Source organism: Typopeltis vanoorti, chromosome 11 (genome assembly GCF_054136105.1).
Source record: "Typopeltis vanoorti isolate ZY-2024b chromosome 11, IOZ_Tvanoo_1.0, whole genome shotgun sequence".
Lineage (NCBI taxonomy): Eukaryota > Metazoa > Arthropoda > Arachnida > Uropygi > Thelyphonidae > Typopeltis > Typopeltis vanoorti.
Genome location: NC_143559.1, coordinates 39,254,072 through 39,266,535, shown reverse-complemented (window position 1 = coordinate 39,266,535; position 12,464 = coordinate 39,254,072). Strand labels below are relative to the sequence as shown.

Sequence of the window (12,464 nt, the reverse complement as noted above, 5' to 3'; positions counted from 1 at the left end):
ATATCATATAAGAAAAAAATATGAGATATAAAAAAAAATATATTGATATAAGAAAGAGATCCATCAAAAACATGTGATAATTAGTGGTGTCACTATATATGCGAATGCTGTTACCAAATGCACCTTTTTACGATTGCCTATGAACATTCCCTTACTTATTTCACTAGATTGGATACTTCTTCATAGAGTAAATACCCTTGAATTGAATTAATAAATTGAATTACGGTTTCCATTAATTTGTAGTGAATTTCAATCTGTAAACAAACTGCATTTCATATGACTGACCTTCCTCTCTCATCATTTTTCCTTCACTTAGAGGTAATTTAATGTTTAATATATTTATATTTAAATAATTTAATAAATAGTTAACAAATATGTATAACTAAAGAGTACATTTTTAATATTCTTAAGTTAAATATTTATTAAATTTATATCAAATTTATGTTAAAATATTAACATATCATTGTAATTGTTTAGTTACGGTGATATTTATCGCTGTTATCAGTAATTATCACGGAAGTGTACTTTATTAATAGTTATTTGAATTAACTGCTTACTTAGTCGTTATCCTAACCCAAGCTTTCTTTGGATATTTTCCATTTCCAAACCATCTGTTTCCTGGAGGATTATTTTCAGTGCTTTACCTTCTAAACTTGTTTTTATTGGTTTACTTTCTCTCTTCCTGAGAAGTTGATTTGCATCTGGTCGGATGGTTATGATTTTGTAGGTTAGTACCAAGACATCAACTGACATCAATTAGTAAACTAACTAATTTGTTTTCCTACTAATTTCCTTTAAGAAATATCTGTTTAGTATGTGGTTATAAATAACCTTCCTGTGATGCCATTCTGCTACTTATTTCTTCTGAGTTTTTTTTGATGAATGATAACAAGGGATTCATTTTCAGCCCATAGTAATAGGCTGAAAGTGAATCCCGCTCATCTCTCCCACTGTTACAGATTCCTCTGATATGCTATTGCCATTTCGTACATAATTTTTCACAGCAGGCTTTGAATCCATAGGATTAATTTTCTTCCTTCTTTCACATAATACTTTCCATAGTTAGTTCATTCCACACTTGCCCGATCGGGTTGGTCGAATGGATAGTGTATATTCATTCACTAGACAGTAGCTGTGGTTTCGAATCAGCTGTGGCTTGGGTGCCCATAAATGTCTTTAGGTGACAGATGATTTTCATCGCCAGTTGGGGGACCACTGGCCTACTTATTGAAGGTATCTAAATTACATAAAAAATTATTGGTCTGTAAAGTACAGATTTCCTTTATCTAATCTAGTTGGTAGATGGAGTTAACCTTGGAGAAACTCCAAGGTTAACTTGGAGTTCCTTTTTCTTTCTTAATTTCGTGATACCTCCTTGGAGAAATTAATCACGAAATTAAGAAAAGAATAAAAGATATCACGAAATTAAGTTTCTTTCTTAATTTCGTGATACCTCCTTGGAGAAACTCCTTGGAGGTATCACGAAATAATCTCTATCGCCCATGGTATTGATTTTCGGTAAGTTTATAGCCTTTTCGTAGATGAGATTTAAAAATAAAAAAAAAACTTCGAAAGGTTTTTCCAAGACCTAAAAAATTTAATTGATCTTCGTTCCCTTATTCATTTATATTCTCACTTTTCTGAGGGTGAAATTTTAAGCACAAGCATGTCTGTTTGGTGAAAAACTGTCCTGACTTCCAGCTGCTTCTCAGTTTAGAATTCTAATATCCGCCATTGATTTTTGTAAAAAGGAACAGTAGCTGATATAGCCGCGCGGTTAGCCTAGTGGCTTTGCGCTTCGCAACCATATGGGGAAGGAGTGTCCCAGGTTCGATTTCCGTTGTAGACGTGAGGAATTTGAGGATCTTCCTCAGGCATAGCCAAGTTAGCCGGTCTTGGGCGCGGTCAGTAGGGTTTTTTCCGCCAGTTTATCTGGCGTTTTTCATCCCGCAAACAGGCAAACCGGCCCCATGAACATACGCCTCTACAGTCAAAAAATATATCCCCCCCAGCGGCAGACCAGGCGATCGGTCGGTTGGGAGTAGTACTAACAAGAAGTCGCATCTAAAGTAACACGCAGACCCTGCATGGGAAGCGGGAATAACGCGTAGTAGAAGAAGAACAGTAGCTGATATATTTCAGTCTCTTGGTATCGTTTCTTTCCAAGCGAACGTAACAAGAGTTAAATAGTTAAATACTTATTATAATTTAATAAAAAAAAAAAGTCCATTAAAATAGGTCTCCCAAACACATATTTCGCATTGAGCACGTGTTAGAAAGGGACAGCTCCTAAAATACGCTAGCTCCATTTCTTATTCTTGCAAAAACCTTTTTTTTTTTTTTTTTTTGTTATCTGTTTATTCTGAATGTTTGATAACATTATAATAAATTATCAATGAAAGATCCGAGCAACTTAATGACGTATACAATTATATTGAACCAATTTATATATTAATTCAATACAAGCATAATATTGAATACAACTAATGTTAAAATATTCAACCAATTTGAATACTTCTATAAAGTATGAAACTTTATTTTTATTAGATTTTATTATTTATATTTTTACTCCTTTTTTTTTGGCGGCGGGGGGGGATTAAAAACATGCGATTTGAAAACAAAACTTTGAGATTGGCTCATCTTCTGTATTTGAAGGTCATAAGAAACGGACATCCAGGACAAATATTTGTTTGTCCTGGCGTCGTTACTGTAGCATACCAAACAGCGAAGTGTGTAACGACTTGCATATTTCAATCACACCCCACAACTATACATTAGGGCGGTGATACTTTATTCCTACGTACCAGGCTCTTCTTGGCTGCACAGGTGGGTTGTAACCACTTTTGTTATACGTTATCTGCTCAGCAAACCGAAAGATAGGATGTACAGAAAGAAGGTTAAATGAAATGCAAATACAGGAACTCAAAAGTTCCATTCTGCAAAAAAATATTAACGGTAATTAAGCATTTATGTTTTTTATTAATGAAATATTGTTAGTGATCTTCCATCTTTTTAAAGTCGGATTATTAAGTGAAATTAGCAGAATAAACTAATTTTGCTCATTATCCCTCCCCCGTTTTGTATTTATCCTTTTAACTGTAAATATATCAATATGACTAAATAAACTAGCAGTAATTCCGTCCAGAAAGTTCCAATCCTCATTTAAGTTATTAGAAAAATAATAATCTTTACAACTTGCTTCTATAGTCATTCTATAATCATTTTGAAATTTCAAATCAATTCTGAATGGAATTTCAGTTGATATTCAGTTACTTATATATCAGTTGGATATATATCCATTTGATATAAGGTGAATGTGATAGCAAATTCTTAATTTTGGTCATTAAAACATTTTGAAATATATGAAAACAAAGCTTTACGATTTAGCTTGTGAATCTGGTAAAAAAAAAAATTACTAGTGAAGTGATCAGATGTCCTGAGACAGACCAAATGATGGTAGTTTTCTTAGCAAGCCCGACAGACCCAGTCAAAAGCTTTAGAGGTCAAGTACAACAATTTGAAATTCACCATACTTCTCCATGGCATTTGTCCAGAGGTAGGTGATATATATGTGAGTAGATCTCATATTGATCGGCAGCGACGGAATCCATACAGGTTTTGTTTATTAGCTGGGTGCCTTCGAAGTAGTATAGGAGTTGGGAATACTTTAGATAAGACTGAGGTGAAAGATAGGGCGGTAGTTTGATGGCAGTGATTTGTCGCCCTTCGGAATGGGTTGAATATAGGTCTATTTCCAGACTAGGCCAGTGGAGTGAGAGTGTATATATATATATATATATATATATATATATATATATATGACATAGGATAGTAGTCAGTTCTAGTATGCAAACTTTCAGGACACTTGGAGGAATGTCATCAGAGCCAGGAGACTTTTTTTGTGTTTAATTTGGACAATATTTTTCTGATCTCTTTCTGGCAAAAGAATATAGGGGACATTGTTTATTTGGTATCTGGAATGGTTGAGAGGCATTTACCATTGTCAGTTATGCATGCATTGGAGGCAAAGTGTGAAGCCAGGAGATTGGGTTGGGAATAGTGTTGGGTAAAAGTTACGACCAGTTGCTTTGGCAAGAGACCAAAAGGCTTGACTGCTGTTTGGTTAGGCTGCAAGTTTTCTGCTCTTTCAAAATTCTGTTTTGGAAGTATTGATAGTTTTCCTGTAACTATTTCGGGCTTGAGTATAAGCACTAAAGGAGGATGGAGTTATTGATTTGAGCCTTTTACGGTATGCTTGCTATTTGTATTTGTACAGAGAAACAAGGATTTAGTTAGGGTGACGGCAGTTTAGAGTAGTGTGGGGAATGTATGTTTCCATGCCAGTAAGGATTACTTCAATGCGTACTTCAGTTTAGGTTGGAAGACCAGAAACAATAGTCCAACCATGAGGCATAGAAGTCACGGAGGCTGTCCCACTTGGCACTGTTATAATACTAAATGACTCTTGTAAAGGAATGGCTATGTATGCATTGTTGCATGGGGAGGAGATGAGCACTACGTTGTGGTCGGAATTACCTAGGGGAGCCCACTACATTCACTTAATATTTGGAAGGGTTATTGGTGAGGGAGAGATCTAAGGTGTTTAGGGAGTGGTTCGGATTATTTGGTATTCTGGTTGGCATGTGAACAACTCGTGCAAGATCGATGGCAAATGTTTCAGCATCTTAAATCATGTTTTCAAAAATGAAGTGTTTTTAAATGGATTTCTCGATATATTTTCGATGGACGAATGAAAAGTGTTAATATTTGGACCTTCATGATGTAGATGATAAATTTATGGTGAAATCAATTGCAGAGGAAGTATATCCTTCAGAAGGCATTATCTGACGAAGTTGAATTGGCCTCTGAATGAACTTGAGAGGCAGCATTGCCATCATAAACAAATATCTCTTTTTACTACTGCGCGATGTTGAAAACAAGGGAAACCACAACACCATTCTTTGCAAAACTCTTTATCTTTCTTATGAGTGATGAAAATGAGAGCAATTTCTAGCTACCACACAGCATGTATGGCAGTTTAGTGAGTTGCCAGTTTACTTAATGTTTTTCTTTGGTTGTGTGAAATGCCAGTCCTGATCTTTGTGCCCATTTTTTTCTCCACATCCTTGACATATTCTTTTTGAAGGATTTCTCTAGATCGACCCGTCGGTCCAGCTTAGCAAATGCCGCAAGTACAGAAGATTTTATATACTCCTGGAAAAATGGCAGATAAGGTTCTTTCTGACGTGTCAAAAAGAACCTCACCCGCTTCTTAAATGTCAAGGATTTGGAGAAAAAAAAAAAAAAAAAAAAACGGCAGATAATCAGGACTGGCATTTCACACAACCAAAGAAAAACACTAAGTAAACGGGCAACTCACTAATGAAGTTGGACTGGCTTCTGAATGAACTGGTTGTGTAAATTTATGTACACAACCTATGCATGCATAGATTTAAAGAAGCTAGCGAAATGATATGCTGGCCTACTCAGTGTAATAAAAACTACGATTATTCATCTTAAATCAGCTATGGACAGCGTATTTTAAAAGACTTGCATATTAATGAAAGAGAGAGAGAGAACTTGAGAGATAATAATAATAAATATGAATAAATGAATTAGCTATGAGTGAACTTATACAGAATACTGGAACAATAAGCCACACGTCTGATATCTTGCTACGATTTTCAACATTTAGTTCAAGTTTAATTTGAATAATAACAGTTGTTAATTCAAAAATCTCTTTTTGTATACAGTATCTTTATTTTAATCTGAGGAGGTACACGAAAATGGCGTACGAAACTAGTAATTAAATAGTAATTTCTTTAAAAAGTTGCACGTGGTATTCGCCAAATACAAAAGCATAATACACTGTTCCCGTAACCTTAAACTGCTTTGGCCGTAATTTCCCACATCATCAGTGTTCGATAGGATTGGAGTCCTTGGCTTTTCAGTGGAAGATTAATTTCGACTAGGCAAATACGCTTGCGTAACACCGCCTAATATTTATAAATGCTTTTTGTTATTAGAAACACGGAAGGTACAGCCTCCTGTTTTCGTTTTTTGATTGGTCACTGTGATATTAATGAAATCAGTTTGTTAATGAATGGGTTTATCTATGCTACTTGCTTTCCTTTCCTTGGAATTCATTTGCTTAGGTTACTAGGTATTAAAAAAATTCGAAAGGAGAGAAAATATATTTAAGATGATTTTATTTGCAGTAAGGACTAGCAATGCTTGCGAATTACTTTACTTCTTGGTTCTGTATTAAGGAAGTGGGGGGAAAAGGAACTTAATAAAAGATCAGTTCGGTATTACACACATGATAGTCCAATCCACACAATGCCATATACAATCTTTCGAGTAAGCTGAGGATGAGACAACTTAGAAATTATGCTCTAGAGATCCAACGAGGTACTTTTTCGAGCCGCTTCAGCTCTCCATTAATAAGGTAGTTTCATACAAAAAACATGCGATATGAAATTTATCCACCACTAAAATCATTTCTCAAACATCCCTATCACAGTAGTATGCTAGCTTTAGGATAAGAGCATGGACACTATCCAGTTGACCAACTAGTCCTGCGTGTAATTTTTTTTTCTAAGACTAATATAAAAATAAATTTTGTCTCTGCATGTATTCGATTCTCGTTGAATATTATCGAGTGGGGTGCCTCGATATTCTTGTATAGGTTCAATTCTAGTCGCCGCCTAGACATATTTTCCTAGTTTTTATTTATTTTTTATCTAAGGAACGAGTTTTGCAGCTCAGAAAAATTGACTATAGAACTTTCACACAAGAATTTATTTTATTGTCGAGTTCACAGGACACACTGACTGGTTGAGGAAAATAGTCTTATTTCGGCGTTATCAAAATCCTATAAACATTGATATGCAGGACATACGTTCTTCAACACGAATGGGAGTGTGCAATGAAGTAAAAATGATCTCACCCCTTTCTTTTGGAGTGATTATCAGTTCTGATAAGTGATGTCAAATGGAGAGGGAGGTGAGGTACGCTCTAACAAAAAAAAAAAATCCATTCTCGAAATGAAAAAGGATTGTCTTCTTTAAGAGAATTTCAAAGAATATTTAGCTGCTACATTAAAGAGGAAAAAAATGTTAATTTCATTAATTAAATTACTTTTTGCTGTACGTTAATGAAAGCATACCGCCATGTATGGTGCTTCTAAATCTGTGTGCACAAATTACATTTCTATTTAATCAAAGCTGTTTCTGCCCAGCGAATGAGCCTATTCAGATTGTTGAATTTGATTAGTTAAATACCTTAATCGCTTTTCTTTCTTTTGATGCATCTTACTGCTGTTGTGCTCTTGCATCAGTCACCGGAAATGGGCGTGTCCCCTCTATTGAGATTTGAAACATGGATGTAATATTCTTAACTTCCTGGCGCTTGAGATTTAAAAGCTTGGAAACTCGTTTCTTATTCAGTAACAAAGTATCGTTTTTCTTTTCTTTTTTTTTTTTTTTTTTTGAATGATTTATTACGTTAACTGCAAATTTATAGAAACATCCGATTTTATTTTCTACTTTGATTAATAAAAACATTTATTTATTATTTTAAACATCTCCAAAGGAATTTATCACGTAGTTTTGAACTTGACAGGCCTTGAAAGTCCTTAGTCGCTTACGCAATTTTGTGTTGTTTCGTAATAGGTAAAAGTTTGGATAGGCGAAACACTTTTTTTCGAGACAAATGTTAATGATGACAGACAATCAAGACGTCTAAGAACAACATTTCCATGAAAATATTGGAGAGAGGTGGGAATGTGATGAATTGTTTTAACTGGTAAATCGATAGTAGAGGAACTAAATATCACCAGAAAATCTCAGTTTTCATTTAGAAATTTGGTACAAAGATGCGTCCAAAAAAATCAATATCGAGATAGATTGACAGTTTGGGCAGTAAAGATCAGTGCCTACACTTTCACGTCGGATGTGACCATTCAAAATTTCATTTTATCCCTAGTTTATATATACTGTATAAACTACTTCAGTAGAGGTTTTCTGTATAGTTGTGAAAGTTTTCTAGACCATACTCAAACAAGACCAGAAAAGTAAGGCGGTTTTTGAAAAAAAGCATGAAAGAAAATTGCCTAACTGTTTCGGAAACTAGAAAAACACTTGGATACAGTGGAATGGAGAACAAGCAGTCGTGATCAACGTAATTAAAATTAAATTTCCATTTATAAGTGTGCATTAGAACAGTTTCCTTGCTTTATCGTCGTTCCTTGCATATACTAGCAAGTTTTATTTCACTCTACAAAGGGTGAAATAAGCTTATTTAGTTATTAAAAAGAAAAAATCCATTTTTTGTGCACACACACACACACACACACACACACACACACACACACACCAAGAAAGCAAACAAGCCTTAAAACTGTAAAAGTTTCGAAAATGATTGATGCCTTACGAAGTTAAAACTGTTTTGTCTCTTGGTATGAAACAAACGAATTATCACTGCGAAATTGAAGTTTTTTAAAGCCCTTGTTCTTCATTATTTACTTCACCGACAACTTTCATACCTAACCTGCCAACAGTTCTTTGTCTTTCCCTAGTATATGACGACGCGAAGTAACAACTACTAGGTACTGGATTTCTTTTATGTAGCGCACAATTCGATAGTTTCTGTCAGAATTATGTACTTATTAAATACATTTATATCACTTTCGAAAGATTTCAAGTTTTAAAATACAAGCATTGTCTACCTTGTTATTGAAAAATTATTCTTCCGCTTTTAAGGTTTTATCGCCGCGTTGAAGTCTATTAGGCCGTCATTTGTATGATTCCCGGTTTAACCTTTTTTTCAGTTGGACTGAGAACAAATTCAGCATCGAATTTGTTCTCAAATACGTGACACACACATTGCTTCGGATAAGCGGTAATTACATTATTAATGCTTATCAGTATGATGTCATTAAGTTTGATGCAGTACTGAGAACTGTATTTCCAGCGAAATTTTTTATGTATAATATATCATAAAAATAGAGCGCACAGTTTCGTTAAAATCAGAAAGTGGAAATGTATCCGAAATCTGCACGCTGACAGAGTGATCAACACTCTCGTATGTATGGTGATTATGATTATTTTGTAAATTATATATATATATATATATAACTCCAGTGTTGTTTGAGCTGAAAAGGACTTTGTGTTGTGTGTGTGAGAGAGAGAGATAATAGTGAACACCTTAACATATGGGTTCCGAAAGGTTCCGTTTTCTGTTAGATGGAATTTGGATCTTTGAACTTTGATTTTATAGTAACTCATTCATGGACACTGGTAGGATTTATATATATATATATATTATATACGCATATACGGGTGTACAATACAATTTTTTGTTGTTGCGTATGTAACCCATATATAATTTGTTTTATAATCTAGCATTATTTTAATATTATTTGTGTTTAAAATCAGACCTTCCACTGAAACATTACAATTTTGATCGGATTTTGGAAGGTAGTGGTGGACTAAATACCAACAAAGATAACTTGGAGGTCAGTATGAAAATATCTAAATTTCACGGGAATAAGCACGCAAACTAGGTGACATCACGAGCTGTTAGCCAATGGTACGTTTCTTGAACCTTTCCATGGTATCGAGTAATTGATGTTTGCGTCCTCTCCTTCTCGTAAATTTCCATAAGTAGCTGACGAAAGCCTATATAAAAAGCTGTTCTACGAATATGTATATATTATCGTTCCCAGTGATATACGGCGCATTTTTACTCAAAAAGAAAAAAGAAGAAAAAAAAAAAGAAGATGAATTTCAATCTCATACCGAAGAAACAGTTGAACATATGGAGCACTTTTAGGAGGCAAGTTGAAGTAGTTCAACCTTTTAGAGAGTGGGAGGTTCGCATCTGTGGCTCCTTTCATATCATAGGAATCAGTGCCTATCATCGAGAGGCACTGATTCCTATAGAAAAGTTTTGTTAAAGCAATGAGCAGAAATACGAGAAACTTACATATTACGATTTGTGAGAGGTTTCATCTAACAAAGACCTTCGTTCTTTTCTATCTTTCGTATTAAACAGATAGTTCAATATATGTTTAAATGTTAATACGAGTAAACTACTCATAAAAATATGAAAGATATTTTTGAAATCTCGAATATTTGATTTCAGATGTAAAGATAAAAAAATCCTGCACTCGCGATTTTAACAGATGATACCGCAGATATTCGTTGGAATATTGTCAATAGGTATAGTTCCTATTATACCAATATCATTCGTCAACTCCAGCTAGATATTCATGATTACACTCCATAACACAATGTCAACCTGGTTGGCCAAGTTGACATTGTATTATGGAGTGTAATCATCTTAGTATATTCCATTCTACAATTTGTGGGTTTGAGTCAAAGTGGCATCGGGTAAAAGTTTTTAAATGGCAGGTGATTTTCATCGCATAGCATGAGACCACTGTCTACCGGAAGCCTGAAATGGCCTAAAAGTTCCATGTTTGGTTCTTTAGAGCAGGTTTGCAGAATTATCAATTCATACACCCTTGACTCACGGTACTGAAATGTGCTATAGCTTTCCAATATATGTTCAAATGTTAATACGAGTAAACTACTCATATAAACAATATTAAAGATATTTTTGAAATCTCGAATATTTGATTTCAGATGTAAAAATAAAAAAATCCTGCACAAGCGATTTTAACAGATGATACCGTAGATATTCTTTGGAATTCTGTCAATAGGTATAGTTCCTATTATACCAATATCATTAGCCAACTCCAGCTAGATATTGTTGATTACACTCCATAACACAATGTCAACCTGATTGGCCAAGTGGATAGCATCTTAGTACAGTATATTCCTTTCTACAATTTGTGGGTTTGAGTGACAAGGTGGCATGAATGTTCGGGTAAACGTTTTTAAATAGCAGGTGATTTTCATCGCATAGCATGAGACCACTGCCTACTGGAAGCCTGAAATGGCCTAAAAAAAGTTCCATGTTTGGTTTCCAGTATTATCAATCCATACTCCTTTGACTCACGGTACTGAAATGTGCTATAGGTTTCCAACTTTGCGTTGGTCGAACTGATATAAAAAATATTGCCATAAACAAACCAGGATTTTTTTTTTTTTCGCCATCTTGAAAAGCATTCAACAATCTGCTTAACAATTCGAGATTGACTAAAAGCATCCATGCGATTATGTGTCTAATTCAGCGGATGAACATTATAAGAGATTATTTTGCGAAAATAACAAATTAAGCGAAACTTGACTCGCCACGCAAAAATGTACTCGCCCAAGATTCCCAACTTCTTCCATTTTTTAATGATGTTTTAATGTCCTAATAAGTCGGTAGTAATTCCTTAAAGTGATCAGCAGTATTGTATGATGATTACAGAAGATGTGTGACAACCATTCTAAGATGGAATAAGCAATAAGAATAGAAAGACTAGTAATAACTTATTTATTTATTTATTTATTTTTTGAAAATTCAATTTATTTCATTACTTTTTTTTTACCAGAATGATCCTTTATATGACGCACATTTCACAAAATGCTATTTATCATTCGGTATTTTCTGCACATTTTGAACCAGAATGTGCAGAAAATACCAGTTGATAACTGGCATTTTTTGAAATATGAGTAAGAACACTGGTTACGGTAATACGCCATAATAACCATCAAAGAAGTTAATAACCATTAAAAATAATAATAAAAAAAAACTTCTGTGTTTAAGAAAAAACAGAAGTTATTTTAAATGTTAAAAAACTGTTCAGAAAGTTATCTTTTATTACATAAAAATATTCTGTTTTGTCAATTCTGCAGCTTCTCGCCAGCTGATAAAATCTAAGTGTGCGAGCGTATTTTCCGAGTCCTGTATACAGGTATCCCTTGCTTAACGCGGCGAAATTAATTGCGACAATCCCTTTATATATGCGGCAAGAGTTTTAATTAACGCGCAGTTACATTACCAAAATTTCACCAAATATGACATTATTGCTACGATCCATGGACGTCATTGCAACTTTCAAAGCCTATTTTCTTAAAACGACCTCAAAAGCAGTAGAAACAACAATTGGAGTAAATGCGATTATACTCCAAGAATTTTGGAAAAATTTTAACATTAAACACTCAATTTGAAAACATTCATGACTCGTGGGAGCATGAGAGCTGTTTGAAAAACCTTTTGCCAGAATGCGCTAATGACTTAGGTGGTTTTTAAAATCCTGTAAACAACGTGGTTGAAGAAATCGTTGCAATTGGTGAAGACCTTGGTTTTGAGGGTGTTGATGCAGAAGATGTTAAAGAATTATTGGATTCAAATTCAAAAAATTTCAGTGACATAGATCTTGAAATTGAACAACGCGCATATGACGACAACGAACAAATGGAATGTGAACATGAGGTTCCAAAGAAGATAACAATCAAAGAACTAGATGGAATATTTCACAGTTTAGAATCCCTTAGGCATGAAGTAAT

General features: G+C 34.3%; 1 protein-coding gene across 4 annotated transcripts in view; it reads left to right on the top strand.

Annotated features, from left to right (window-relative positions):
* Positions 1 to 12,464, top strand: part of ex (FERM domain containing expanded) — a 268,471-nt gene that overhangs the window by 13,507 nt on the left and 242,500 nt on the right. Inside the window, exon 1 of one of the 4 annotated variants that reach the window (XM_090400079.1) lies at positions 298 to 318. The exons of the other annotated variants lie outside the window; for them this stretch is intronic. The gene's annotated coding sequence lies outside the window, so the exon portion shown is untranslated. Of the gene's footprint in view, positions 1 to 297; positions 319 to 12,464 lie in introns of those variants that run through there. 4 annotated transcript variants of the gene reach the window in all.